This window comes from Mixophyes fleayi, chromosome 6, assembly GCF_038048845.1.
Source record: "Mixophyes fleayi isolate aMixFle1 chromosome 6, aMixFle1.hap1, whole genome shotgun sequence".
Classification (NCBI taxonomy): Eukaryota; Metazoa; Chordata; class Amphibia; order Anura; family Limnodynastidae; genus Mixophyes; species Mixophyes fleayi.
Genome location: NC_134407.1, coordinates 212,173,188 through 212,187,751, shown reverse-complemented (window position 1 = coordinate 212,187,751; position 14,564 = coordinate 212,173,188). Strand labels below are relative to the sequence as shown.

At 42.6% G+C, this 14,564-nt stretch overlaps 1 protein-coding gene across 3 annotated transcripts in view; it reads left to right on the top strand.

Moving 5' to 3' along the window:
- The window catches only part of LOC142159811 (uncharacterized), a 316,766-nt gene that overhangs the window by 191,590 nt on the left and 110,612 nt on the right, over positions 1 to 14,564 (top strand). The gene's annotated exons all lie outside the window — the stretch shown is intronic.

Below are 14,564 nucleotides of genomic sequence, written 5' to 3'. Positions count from 1 at the left end.
TTAATTGCATCCAAAAATAGTTAAATAGAACAGTGCTGAAAATAATCAACCCACTGCAGAAATGTATATCTCCAAAAACTAGAGGTTAGCATTTCATTATTGCAGAAAAAATACAAATCTTGATGCATGTATTACAAAATAGACTTTATTAAAACACAAAACTAAAGAGACTGAAAAGAAATTCAAACTGGATGATGAAAAGAAAAATCATAAGAAAAAGTAATTGTCACTTAAGAGAACAATATGCACCTAAATGTCCACATTTATTAGGAGCAATAAATCGCAAATGAGGAATCTGATAACACTGTGTGGTCTATGTAACAATTGTTGGAGAGCCAACATGGGCTGCAAAGGGGTAACCGTGGATGAATCCGAGATTTCTAATTACAGACACCTACTGCAGACCCCATAGAGAATTTATTAACCTGTGAATAACAGGCCGCTTGTAATATAAAAAAATACTTCATGAAGGAGGGGACTTTGCCGGGCTCCTAGAGCACCGCTGGTATGGTAGATAACATCAGTACTTCATTCTGTATCACAGTGATACTTACCACCCCCAATTATAAGTAATCTCCTTTGTATCAAGTCCCAATTAACATAAACCCAACTTCACTTTACAGAAGCCCCGGAATAATTAAAAATAGCATTGAAGCCAAGACAATTGTTAAAAGGGGTACTGGAAATTGTAACTTGGTAATCAGAAGGTGAAGCAATATGGCCAAGTAACCAAACCTGAAGAATAGTTTTATGAAAACAAAAGCTAGTATGGCACTCTAAAACAAACACTACATAAATCAGTGTCAGCAAATACACACACACATCCACCACTTTATTAGCTACACCTGACCTTTCTGGTACTGGACCCAATGTTGGATTGGGGCATGAAGGGCCCACCAGGGGGGGGGGGGTGGTGAGCCATCATAGAGGCGGGACCAGACACTAGAGGGGGAGTGGTCAGTCCACGAAGGACAGCTAGCACCTTAGTGTAGTATATTAAGAATGTAGTGTGTATAAAGAATACACAGTCTTGACCTGCCCCTTAGATTGGGCAGAACAGTCACCAAAAATCAGGATTGTCCCACTAGACCACGATTGGCTAACCTGTGGTACTCCAGGTGTTGTGAAACTACAAGCCCCAGCATGCTTTGCCAATATATAGCAGCTTATTGCTGTAAGGGTATGCTGGGACTTATAGTTTCACAACACCTGGAGTACCACAAGTTAGCCAAGCCTGTACTAGACTCAGATCATTTGACAGACTGTCCTACCTGTTAAGGTCACTTTTATCACCTGTGGCTGCTGGTTTCTTTAGTTGCGGCTTGTCTGGATCCTGGAATGTTGAGGGCCCTATTTAGAAAAAAATAATGGGTACATTTAGAAACGCCAACCATCCCTGCCATTAAATCAACAGCACCCACATTTAATAATAAGGCCTCTCTCCAGCCTCAACATTAAAGTAATAGTGCTCACATTTGATAAATAGATCTATTTCTCTCCAACCAACCCCAACATTAAATTAATAGTATTCCCATTTAATAAATAAACCTATTACCCTCCCTCCAAACAGCCCCAGCAATAAATTAATAGCATTTACGTTTAATTCATCCATTTCCCACAACCATTCCTAGCATTAAATAATTAATATTCACATTTAATAGATAGTCCTCCTCCCCACACTCAGCCCCACATTCAATTATAGACCCAAACCACCTCAGCATTAAAGGTCCATCACCCCATCCCTATAGTGTTCTCTGTGCATCCCCCCTCACTATAGTTTAGCATAGGCAGCCCCCCTATAGTTTAGTATAGATAGGCAGCCCCCCTATGCCACATAGTAGTGCCCCCAAAACAATGTTATGCAACACAGTATTGCCCCCAAAACAATGTTCTGCCACACAGTAGTGCCCCCACTGTAATGCCACACAATAGTGCCCCAAAACAATGTTCTGCCACATAGTAGTGCCCCCAATGTTCTGCCACATAGTAGTGCCTCCAATGTTTTGCCACACAAGTGTCCCCAATTCATATTATGCCTGCAATAGTGCTCTCAATTCACACACATATACATACATATATATATACACATATATATATATATATAGTGATAGCACAAACAATATAAACAACTGGTTAAAGTCTACTTACCCAACAGTTGATTGCTGCAGCCTCTCTGCTCCTTCTCCCTTCAGCGGCGGCGGGATCATCAGCTGACAGGGGGAGGGGGCGGGTCACATGATCGCAGCTGCAATCGCATTTGAAAGATGACTGGCTGTCAATGAAAGCCAGTCATCTGCAGCAGCAGGGACGCCGGAGAGGACTGTGGGCACCCTGGTGAGGACAACGGGCCTCCAGGTAAGCTCCGCCCACATCTAAAAGGGGGTGTGGCCATAAGGTAGCCGGGCCTACTGGTGATTTTACCGGTAACCCGCTGGGCCAGTCCGACGCTGACTGGATCTCCCCCCCCCCCTCCCCCCTTGCGCCCAGAAAAGCCTGCATTGTTTGTGTCTTGAATACAACAAGTGCAAGGAGCATTCATTAGACATTCTGGTCCATGATGGCATATTGGCAAATTTCATTGCTGTATTTATGCTGCAAATTTCCCGATGCAGCAAATCCTAAAGGTGCCCAGTTGGATTGAGAACCGGTTACTGTGGAGGCCACTGGAGTTCACTGAAATCATTGTCACGTTGGTGGAACCAGCGTGGGGTGGTATTTAGTTTTGTGACACGCCACGTTATTCTACTGGAAGTAGTCGGTAGAAGATGGCTAGATTGTGGCTATAAAGGGATGCACATGGTCAGCAACAATACTCAGATGGACTGTGGCAGTTAAACGATGCTCAAATTGCATTAAGAAGCCTAATGTGTGCCAAGAAAACATTCCCACCACCATTACACCACCACTACCAGCCTTCACCACTGACACAAGGCAGGATGGATCCATTGATTCCTGTTTATTTCAAATTCTGGCCCTACCATTTGCAGAAATTGAGACAGGTAATAGTTTCTCAATCTTCAACTGTCCAGTCTGTGCCGCTGTAGTCTCAGTCTCCTGTTATTAGCTGACAGAACCACTGTTGTAACACAGTTGTGGTTATGTGAGTTGCTGTCACCTTCCTGTCAGGTTGAACCACTCCGGCCGTTCTCCGTTGTCCTCAAGTTGTTTTTACCCATGGAACTGCCGCTCACTGGATGTTTTTCATTTTGCGCCATTTGCTGTAAACTTTGTTTTGCATGAAAATCCGATGGCTAAAATCCTTAGATCACCTTTCTGAACCTCTCGATCTTGCATGAATGCTTGTATGCATTGAATTGCTGCCACATGATTGGCTGGTTAGATATTTGCATTAACAAGCAGTTGTACAGGTGTAATCTATTATTATTGTTATTATCTTGTATTCACAACACACCACAAAAGATCAGCAGCTTCATACATGAAATGTACAGTAGTGTACAATGCACAGACAGCAACAATCCATAACACATTGCTTAATTATTTATTAGCGTAAATATAATTATACAAAGTCCATACATCTTCTAGTTAATATATTATACAGATAACTTTATAATGCAGATCACATTATCTACGGGTCAGTGAGAGACTATGATGGTAATGTCCAAAGTAATCCTGGGCTCAAGAAAACAGAACTAGGGAAGCAGACCTAGAGGGTGATGCAGTAATGCAAGGAGAACACAAGGATAGAGGGCCCTGCTCATGCTAGCTCACTTCTTAAAGGGAAAGGAAGACACAAATATGGTGGCAGCGGGTGGAGGAGTGGAGGTGATAGCAGATGCAAAGGAGTTAGGAGGGGGCTGATAGGTTTGAATAAAGAAAAGACATGCTTGAAACATTTGAGAGAAGAATCTAATCTTATAGAGAGTAAGATATTGTTCCACAGCTGAGGAGCAACCGGGCCGAAGTTCTGCCTGGAGGTGGGAATGGGAAGAAGTAATCAGTGCTGTTGAGAGGAGGAGGCGGTAGGGGCAGATCTAGAAAATAATTTTACAGGGGTGATTTAGCCCCCGCCCTCTTTTTGACAGCTACGGCTGCCTATGGCTGCACACTATGTGCAGGTCCGTTGGGTAGAGACAGGCAGGGAGAGTGTTCTGCCCGGCTGCTCTGATTGTTTTTAAAACACAGAGCAGCCGGCCCGCACACTCTCCCTGCCTGTGTCTGCCGAACGGACCTGCACATAGTGTGCAGCCGCTGACAGCAAGCCCCTGCTAGTGGGGTGGCGATTGTCTCGATCACCCCCCCCCCCCCTCCCCCTGAATCCACCACTGGGAGGCGGTCATTGGCAGAGTGGAGGGGGCAGGAAGGAGTGTGCATAGAGATATAGTGGGGAATAAACTGAGGGCTTTATAGGTAAGGATGAGAGAAGGGAGAGGAAAAAAAAGGTGGGCAGCAGCATTGAGGTTAGACTGAAGAGGGGCAAGTTGGGAGTTGGCTATGCCAGAGAGGACAAGATTACAGAATCTAGGTGCGGAATTATAAGAGAGTGAATAAGAGTTTTTGTAGCTTCCACTGAAGGAATGGTCTGTATCTAGGATATTCTCTGGAGGTGGAAGCTTCTAAATATGAAGAGGCTATGAAGAGAATATGAGGTTTGAAGTAGAGGGAGTAGTCAAGGATGACCCACAGACAAATAGTTTAGTCTTAGAAAGGTTAAGAAAGCGCTGATACATCCAAGACAGAATGGCCAAGAGTCAGCAGGGGACACGAGAGATGAGGGAAGACGAGATGTCAGTGGAGGAAAGATAGATTTGGTTGTCATCAGCATACAGGTGGTCCTTCACTGATAGGTCATTTCTTCAGAGGAACAATTATTGATAACTACAACAAGCTGCTAGCTTCCATACTTGGAATGTGAAGCACCCTCCACCCCCTTCCACCCATGGCTAGCAATAAGACTGCTCTGCATTCATAATCTACCTTCTGACACCCGGCCCTATCTGAGCTAGGCTATAGCCGCCTAATAACTGGCTGAGAGATATTTGTGGCTTTTAGACACCCAAGCAACTATCTCTTAACCAGTAAGGTGGGTTTATTAACAGAACATCATACAAACTCACAGAAGGCTATAATCACATTAAACAATATACACCATATTACACACCATAATATAGCATAGGGATATATAATGTAAAAAACAATACAGATAAAAAATACAGAGCCCTTAACATCCACTGCACCCTCTAGAGCTGTGAGAAAAAAAACTATACAAGTAAAAAGTGACAAAACAAGTTGTGAAATAAATAAATAAATTCATTGTGCCATGTGGGTACAGCCCCAGTCTAATGGCCAACCAAATTTAGAAATTCTCCTGCTCAGACAAAAGGAAAGTGCAATCTCAGGGAGGGGGATCTCCATAAAATAATAATCTGAGAGGTAAGATTTACACTTATGTGTGTACATTCCAGTTAAAAGTTGTGTCTACAAAGTTATTGCACTTTAGATGCTAACGAATAAATATCCCACTGAACTAAGATCCTGTATAAAAAAAAATGGAGTCTACTTAGAGGGGCTTTTATTGTAAGTGTGGGGGAGGGAGGAAAATGGATTTTAATGTAAGTGTAGGAGTTGGCTCTTAATGTAATGTGGGTTGGATGTGAGCTACTACTTTCATAGTAGGATACGTGTGGGGGCTAATCTTTTAATGGTGGTGGGAGCTTTTAATGTATTGGTGGTGGATACTTTTTGATGATGAGATTATGTAATAGTGGGGTTATGTGGTACCTATGAATTTAGGGTGGGCTAATGGGACGATTAATTTAATGCTCAGATGGGTTGGGGACTATTAATTGAATGTGAGGGTGGGGTTCGTTTTTGCAGCTCCAATAAAGCCCACAAACCTTAGCAGCCTTATAGTATTTAGAATTTTTACGTCGGTCCAAGGCTTAATTACCAACAGCTGTAAATTCCAACTTTGTAAAACGTTTCCAGAGCTAATGAGATGAGTTACAATGGCCAGAGAGAGATTGCCATTTTTAAAGCAGCAATGGGCGGACCCGCCGCATGTATAATGTACAGTTCCCTAGTGTAAACTCCTGTAAAACATGGTCAACGGCAAAGACTAGCCAGCAGTGATCCTTTATGTATTGGAGCTTGTCCTTCAGAAGGGCAAGACTATCTGCAATCCTGCTTCCCGGAATGCCACAGGGTCTGGTCTGGGTAATCTATCAGTCTGATGACAGCCTTTAGCTCGTTGGCTAGTATCTTGGCAAGGAACTTGTAGTCCATCTTTAGGATAGAGTAGGGACATCAATTTGTAAATTCACATCTCTCCATTTACTCTTGTACAAGATTGTAGATCAGCGATGGAGACTTTCTGCCCTCCACCACCATCTCCTCCTACAGCTCTAGCAGTTTCTAATGTATATACCAGAATCTGGGCACATCCTACAACCCTTTCCTAGGTATCTCGTATACACTGACAACCAACGGAAGATGAATTGGGTAATTAAGGACTGCGGTCTAGTATCGTATTTAGGTTCAATTACAATACATCACAATCTACAGTGGATAGGAAGACTCCACCAAGAAATATTGAATTTGCGCTCTTTACGTCCTGTCCTACCTGACTTGGCAGCGGGTACACAGAAAGAGGCAGTTTGATAATTAAAGGAGCAGGTTTCAACTGCAATTCCCTGTGGATGCCTGGATTAGTGAGGTCTCATGGATCTGTAGCATCCAGTCGGTATTATCCTTAAAATAAAGCATATCATTGTCCCTGGAAACTGTCTGTTGTAAACTCTCCCTGGTTCCCACAGTCCTGAAGAAGGGTCAGGGGGCATGAGGGTCCCCTTTCACATTAGTGGATTTGGGAATCCTAATCTCAGGCATGTTATTAGAATGTGAAGAGGGGAATGTGATGGAAAGGGTTAACAGGATTATTGTCTCATGCAAGCCCCCCTGTTTTGTAGATAACATACATACAATGGTCCCTGTTAGTACAAAGACATTTCTATATGTCAGCAAATAACTGGTTTTAACTAGTCTCAGGGGGGACAAGGGGGGTTAGTTTAAGAGCTTTATTAGACAGCCAGCACCCAGATAGCTTTAGCTTTGACTAGAACGTGAAAAAAGCTGTATCTAATGAATTATCCTGAGTACACTGAATGATATATAGCAACGGGGCTCCTCAGATCAAGACATTTCTCAACAATCAAATTGTATTCCACAGCTAAGTACCTATTCATTGTATATGTATCTTTTATAAAAAAAATAACATTTGTTTTATCATTTTTACAATTATGTCCTGGTGTAATATTACAATGATTTACAGACAAAAAGAGTTCATATCCATCCTGTGACAGTAAGGTGTTCAAGGAAGACTACCCTCTGGACAGGCTGCCATGAATCAATAGGATGTACATGTCTTTAAGTGCAGGCTGATTGTGCATTAAACTCTTAGGGCTAGATTTACTAAACTGCAGGTTTAAAAAAGTGGAGATGTTGCCTATGGCAACCAATCAGATTCTAGCTTTCATTTATTTAGTGCATTCTACAAAATGACAGCTAGAATCTGATTGGTTGCTATAGGCAACATCTCCACTTTTTCAAACCCGCAGTTTAGTAAATCTAGCCCTTAGTGGATTTTCTACCCCAGAGGAGTACAGAACTTTCTAAACTTCTGGTCCCGGGAGCCCAACCACTGGTGCATAGAATCCCACAGTCAAGGTTTGAGTGGCCGAATTGGGTACCCAGGTGTTTTATTACTATATGTTTTCTCAGACAGTTTTACGTGGTTAGGCTCCTTAACACTGAACAGTTTTACTAACACAATACAAAATTACTTTAACAAGGCCACATGGTGAAATTTGAGAACCTGATTTTGAATAGCGCCAGTTATACTGATGAGAGGAGATTCCCAGAGGTTTACCCCTACTTGGCCAATGCTGGGTACTCTCCTCTTATCCATACTTGCCAACTCTCCCGGAATGTCCGGGAGACTCCCGCATTTCGCGAGAGTCTCCCGGACTCCCGGGCGAGTGTGGCAATCTCTCTGATCGGCAAAATTCGGTTTAAACGCCGCGATTCACCCGGAATCCGCCCCCGCTGTAAAATGACGCGATTTGCGTCATCACGTCAAGGGGGGGGGGGGGGTCAAAATGCCACGATCTCGGCGCCCTGCTCCCTGTACGCCCACGTCCCAGCCGGCATCTCCCGGAACCCAGAAAACAAATGTTGGCAAGTATGCTCTTATCACACAAGTCCAGGCCGGTGTCCTACCTGGCTTAAAGTATAGTTCCTCCAGCACCAGGAATGAGTCCATGGCTGCAGGATAAATAGTGTTAGTAATACTATTAAGACAGTTACTTATCAGCTGCATCTCTGCTAAATGTCTTTGGGAAGTAAATGTTGATGTAGTCAGGGCCTCCCCCCCCCCTGATGACCCCCCCATGAATCAGGGCCATCTTTACAACTGTGCACGATGGGCAGGTGCCTGGGGGCCCAAGGGGAAAGGGGGCCCAAGGCAATGAAAAAAAAAATGAAGGGGTTCAGACTTAGGCGATTGAAAGGTAAGTTAAGGGGGGCCCTAATATATATATATATATATTTAAAATGTGTGCAAAAAGTGATATATATATATATATATATATATATATATACACACACACATATAATCACTTTTTTTACATAAAATATATATTATGTATAATATATATATATATATATATATATATATATATATATATATATATATATATATAATATATAATATATATTTTATGTAAAAAAAAATGATTATATGTGTGTGTATATATATATATATTAGTATTAGGGGAGAGGGAGGGAGAGAGACACTGCAGACCTTAACTCCCGCAGTGGAACGCATATGCGTTCCACCAACAGGAAGTTCGGCATTTGGAACTTCCTGTTGGTGGATTCGTTCCACTGCGGAAGTTAAGGCTTAAGGAAGTCCTTCAGGCCTGGCGTCTTCGCTGCTGTCTTCAGTCTGGCTGTCACAGTGACAGCCAGACTGAAGATAGCGGGCCCCCTGGTAAGAGTGTGCTGCCGGGCCCCTTGGTGAGCCCGGGCCCGGTACAAGGGTACCCCCCGTACCCCCCTGATAGCGGCCCTGGATGTAGTAGACTCTGATGCCTCCTATGACATTTCATTCCTCTTCCTGGAAATAGAAAAACAAGTATATATGGAGCGTCCAAAAAAGGATATATTTATTGATGTAAAAATGTTATTATAGCTGATCACACATGTAAACTGGTACAGATAATATACTCTTAAACAATTGCATAAAAGCATGTAATCAAACAATAAAACAATCATATAGAACAAAAGTCTCTATGGATATATATCAACTTGGTTTCTGGCCAGTACACCTTCTAATTGGAGTATGGGTGTATAATAAAAATAATAAAAACCTGTATATACGGAAAATAAGGAAAGGTCTCACCCGTCTGTAGATGGCATATATAGTGGGGAGTATATAACTCCTAGTCCGTATAGAGGATAATGTAGCACTATCCAGAGTGTGAAAATATGAGATATATAACACAGCGCCCGAGACAATAATTACGTGTAGTCTGTTTGAAATCCTGATAGTCTTCAAAGGTTGACATGGGGTGGTAAACTGGGAGGAGTTCCGTAGAGCCTAACAAACTGACTCATCACTGGCAGGACTAGATAGTGCAGCTGAACAGACCTATGACCCTACATTAGGAGATAGGATAGTGTGGGTAGAGGGGTTATTATACCCAGTGATAGACATAAAATCCACAGGTGATCCCTGGACCGCTGTTCAACAGCTAGTAGTATCTCACAAATATAGGGCCCGGCTACTAGCCTTGGCCCATGATGTTCCAGTGGCTGAACATTTAGGTATTATTAAAAGTATTCTCCAGCTACAGTGCAGTTTTTTTTGGCCAGGTATAACTTAATGTGTAAAGTGATTTAAGGCTACATGTGATGTGTGCCAGTGGACTGGGGGACCCATGTAGGGTACCTACCTCTGTTACTCATGCCGATCGTAGGGGGAACCATTTCAGTGGGTAGCCATAGACGTTGTAGGATCCCATTCTGCAAACCAGCGGGACCAGGAAAAGATTTACCCTCACCCTAAAGGACTTTGCCGCCCTGTATCCAGAAGCAGTGGCTCTTTTATACAAAGCATATCACACAAGCCCTTATGCATTTTTTAGCAGGGTGGTCAGTGACTAGAGATCCCAACTTATGAGGGAATTTATGAATATACTATGGGAAAAATTTGTGTTAAGAACCCAACATAATACCCCTTATCATTCACATACTAATAGATAATTTGAGTGTTTCCAGGGTACTTTAAAACAATATCTCTGCACATATGTCATCTCGGGAAGGGGAATCTGTGAAAGGTCCCTGCGACAGCTCTTCTTTGCATACAGAGAGGTACCGCAGGATTCCACCAGGTTTTCTCCATTCAAGTTGCTATATGAGCTGTGATAGGGCAGCATGGTGGCTCAGTGGTTAGCACTTGTGCCTCACAGCACCGGGGTCATGAGTTCAATTCCTGATCATGGCCTTATCTGTGTGGAGTTTGTATGTTCTCCCTGTGTATGCGTGTGTTTCCTCCAGGTACTCTGGTTTCCTCCCACACTCCAAAAACATACTGGTAGGTTAATTGACTGCTGTCAAATTGACCCTAGTCTGTGTCTGTGTGTGTGTGTTAAGGAATTTAGACTGTAAGTTCCAATGGGGCAGAGACTGATGTGAATGAGTTCTCTGTACAGCGCTGCGGAATGAGTGGCACCATATAAATAAATAGTGATGATGATGATGATGATGATGATGATGATGATGATGATGATGATTGAGGGGCCCATTAGACCTAGTACAAGAAAACTGGGAAGGGAAGATTTCAAGTCTTGAGGTTGCCATAATACTGTACAAAGAAAAACAGTGAGTTATTTCCATTAATCTTCATAACCGTTCTCTCTAACACATCCAAACCTCACAGAATAAGCAAAAAACAAGGGTATGATAGGCACACCCAAATCTGTTAACTACAGATTAGTGAAAAGGTACTAATACTAGTCCCCATCCGTATATAATTTAAGTGCTCTTCCAACCCGGTTCTATGTGGATTACTGACAACTGAATGAGGTGACAGTCACCGACATATACCCTATGTCCAGTCTCCACTATTGACTTAATACTATTGGCAAATCTCCTTAATCAGTGGGGCTCAGGAACGGTCAGCTGTTATCACTTCATTTGTGTTATTTGCATTTGAAGTAATTTCTTTCAAAATGAAAAATGCCCCAGACACTTTTCATCTCACAGAAGATCATATTCTAGAGGGGGGGCCAGTGTTTAGCCCAAGCCAATTTAGACAACATAACTATATATAGCAATTTGTGGGCCATATAGAACAGCCACTGGCTTGTATCCATGCCATTGGGCTGACCATAAGACCAGACAAATGTCAGATGCAGATGGTGGAAGTTTTATATTTGGGACACAAGGTTGGAGGAGAAAAAAATAAAAGAAGTGGCAAAAGTTGAGGCAGAGACAGGTAAGAGCCGTTTTGGGCACTGACGGTTATTACAAAAAATGTGTTCCCTACTACAGCGCTATTGCAAAGCAGCTGACTGACTTGGCTGCCAGAAACCCCTCAAGACATTGATTTGGTCCCCTGACTGTGAGAAGGCATTTAGCCAGCAGAAGTCATTGTTGGCTCAGACTCATGTGCTGGCTGCTCCGGAGTTTCAGAGAAGATTCCTGGTACAAATTGGCGCTTCAGGGAATGGGCTGGCGGCAGTATTGTGCCAGATTGATAGCGATGGACAGGAGCATCCCGTAGCTTACATCTCCCAGAAACTGCTAGACAGGGAAATAGCTTATTCAACTGTTGTGAACCAATGCCTATCATTTGTATGGGCCTTTAACAAACTGCAGCCCTATCTGTGTGGCAGGGAATTTTCAGTCATCACCGCTTAGTTGGTTACATAGGACTGCCGGAGGTGATCGGAGAATATTATGCTGGAGTTTAGCTTTGTAATCTTTTAACGTTGTTGTATCTCATAAAAGGGGTAAAGAAAAAGCCAACACCAATGGACTCTCTCGCCATGAAGAATAATAATTACCATCTCAGTCTCAGTCAGCACATAGTATCATCTCCAACACTTGGCCCGGTAAAAGGATCAATGGACTTGGGTTTTGTGACAAGATGGAGCTTCCTGGTACTGTGCAATAAAGGTTATCCCGCTATGGATTATTTTGGCGCTATATAAATAAATGATGATGATAGGGACCCCCTTTCATCAGGAAAGTTGAAGCTTTATATAGGTTTCTTATACACCACCTAAGATCCATCTGCATGTCTTTTGTGAAATGTTATTATTTAATGTTTGATAATTGCTGCAAGTACAAAGAAATGTAGTCTTCTATATGTACTGTGCTCTTTTCTATACAATAGAACCACAGTATGTTATTGGTAAACGGGATGATGGACACTCAGGGGAAAACCATCCACGGTAACAAAGTAAAAAGTTTACCATAAGCTCCCAAGACCAAAAAAACATGTAATGGGCTAAAGTAGGGAGGACTTATGTGATCAGTGATATCCCTGGTAATCTACCCCTTGCTGAGAACAATAAGATTCTCTTGCCTACTACCCATACTTCCTCCTCAAGCAATGAGACTCCTGCTAAACCCTGCCCTTCTCAGATAATTGTTCCTTGGCTCATTGGTCCGGGTACCACCCGCTCCTCCCCCTGGATGTGTGACAGTGTAAAGAAATGAGGGGAGTAAAAGGAAAGCCCGGTTCTGCCAGCTGTGATGTCTGATAGTACTTGCCAGGATTACAGTTCTGGCTGAGCTGCTCAAGGAAATGTGTGACCCACAACGTGGATATAAGAACCATGACAGGTGGAAAGTGGACTCCAGCCTTCAGGATTTACGCCTTTGTTTGCCCACCAAAAGCAGGGTGACACCAGGTACAGTCGCTGTCTATGGGGAAGTGGAATATTGACAATGCTGAGGGATGCCTGTTGAGAAAAGCTTCAAGAAGTGTACAACTCCGAGAAACTTGTGGGTAAATTGCAATATTCTATATCCTTTGTCATTTGTTGTGTTGCAATGTGATTATTGAGTGAAAATTGTTAGTCTGGCTTAAATATAATTGCCTAGGAGTCGGTATATGACCTAAATCCAAGTGTATAACCACAGTGACATGACCCACAAGCCTTGAGGACCAGGATCTAGAGAGGGTAATGGCATGTTCAAATAAACGTTATTCCTGCCGGGACCCATTTTTCTAGTGACACCCCCAAAGTATGTGTTAAACTACTGACTTTTAATATATGTAGTGTGTACTGTAATTTATAATATGGTTTTACTGTGTTTCATGCTTGTACGAATACCAGAGTCTATTGAGAATGCTACTCAGCCAGAGAACAAAAATCTGCAGTCCAAGAACAATGGTCTTGCTAATTACATCTCTAGACTCCGTCCAATGCCCTAATTAATCGTATCAACAGTGACCTTATCTGTGTGGAGTTTGTATGTTCTCCCCATGTTTGTGTGGGTTTCCTCTGGGTGCTCCGGTTTCCTCCCACACTCAAAAAACATACTAATAGGTTAATTGAATGCTATCAAATTGACCTTAGTCTCTCTCTGTGTGTTTGTGTGTGTGTGTTATGGAATTTAGACTGTAAGCTCCAATGGGGCAGGGACTGATGTGAGTGAGTTCTCTGTACAGCGCAGCGGAATTAGTGGCGCTATATAAATAGCTGATGATGAACGGTGATTAGTTTTCCTTGCTTAAGATCCAGTTACAGGTAATAAGAGCCGCCAATTCAGCAGGTAGAGTATGAAAGCACAATCCTAAGGATGTTAGCAGATATGATTGTGAAATTATTCTGCATTATAAGACTCTTCATCCTAGTATAAAGGATCTTTCTATGAAACAACCAGATTTCAGGACAATTTGAGATGGGATACAATGATACAATGATATGGACAAAACAGGCGACGCACAAATGATTTCATAAAACTTTCATTTCAAAAAGCACCTTTTATTGTTTCTTTTTTCACTATTACTATATTTTAACTCTACTGTTTCGCTGTTACTGGAAAAAAAGGGGATGAATGGGCTATTTAAAGAATCATAATAAAGTGTATAAATGTTAACATTACTAGCGTTTAAGCTACATGTAAACAGAGAAGCATTTGGGAATCAGGGTGCCTCCATAGGGTAATACTACAATCTTCTGTTTCTTGTGGTTATGGATCCCGGTGCTATCAAGCTTGGAACGTAATGTCGTAATGTGTGATTAAACCATACCTGCCAACCTTTTTAGAGTTCTTACCGGGAGATCCCAGGCAGGGCCGCGACCAAATGCCTTTTTTTTTTTGTCGTGGAGGCGGGGCCAAAATGACACGATTCACCGCGAATCATGTCATTTCGTCATGTCATGTCATGTCATCATGACGGCAAGAGGCCGTTTGCGGGATATTTGCCTGCTCTCCCGGGAGTCTCCCGGACATTCTGGGAGAGTTGGCGAGTATGGATTAAACTCTTTTGTGTGCCAAGTGGAGACTATTGTTCAATCAGGCTCCGG